This window comes from Babylonia areolata, unplaced genomic scaffold, assembly GCF_041734735.1.
Source record: "Babylonia areolata isolate BAREFJ2019XMU unplaced genomic scaffold, ASM4173473v1 tig00006419, whole genome shotgun sequence".
Classification (NCBI taxonomy): Eukaryota; Metazoa; Mollusca; class Gastropoda; order Neogastropoda; family Buccinidae; genus Babylonia; species Babylonia areolata.
In genome coordinates, this window is record NW_027468397.1 from 57,501 (window position 1) to 58,045 (window position 545).

Consider the following 545-nt stretch of genomic DNA (forward strand, 5'->3'; position numbering starts at 1 on the left):
TATTAGCTCTAGAATTACCACAGTTATCCAAGTAAATTTGGATCATCTAAGGAACCTCGACTGATTTAATGAGCCATTCGCGGTTTCACCGTACGAGGGTGTGAACTTAGACATGCATGGCTTAATCTTTGAGACAAGCATATGACTACTGGCAGGATCAACCAGAATGCAACCCGTATTCTGCGTGCCCCCGGGAGACGGTTGCAGCGCCAGTTGGGACCGCTGCTCACAGAAACGAGGGCTGAGCTCTTTCCGTGGGCGGTCCGCGGCAGCACTATCAACTGAAACCACCGGACAACAGATTCAGGGCCTGAGAGTGCAACGAATCCATCGGTCTCGGCGGGAGGCGCGCCAAGAAGAAGAAGGAGGAGGAGGAGACCAGACCGGACCGGACCGGACCCCACCCTTTCTTCCTCCTCGACACCGTCTCCCGCCCGTTTCCACGTGCCGGACGACGCCCGGTTAGAGACGGGCGCGCCCTTGACGAGATGAAGCAGGCGTTACGCTTTGGGACGCCGAAGGGGCTGGGGAGCACCAACGACCGT

General features: G+C 57.2%; 1 non-coding gene across 1 annotated transcript in view; it reads right to left on the minus strand.

Annotated features, from left to right (window-relative positions):
• The window catches only part of LOC143278486 (small subunit ribosomal RNA), a 1,829-nt gene extending 1,661 nt beyond the window's left edge, over nt 1-168 (minus strand). The window contains exon 1 of the ribosomal RNA XR_013054115.1: nt 1-168. This exon is cut by the window's left edge and continues 1,661 nt beyond it. This is a non-coding gene — a ribosomal RNA (small subunit ribosomal RNA).
• Nucleotides 169-545: the final 377 nt, after the last annotated feature.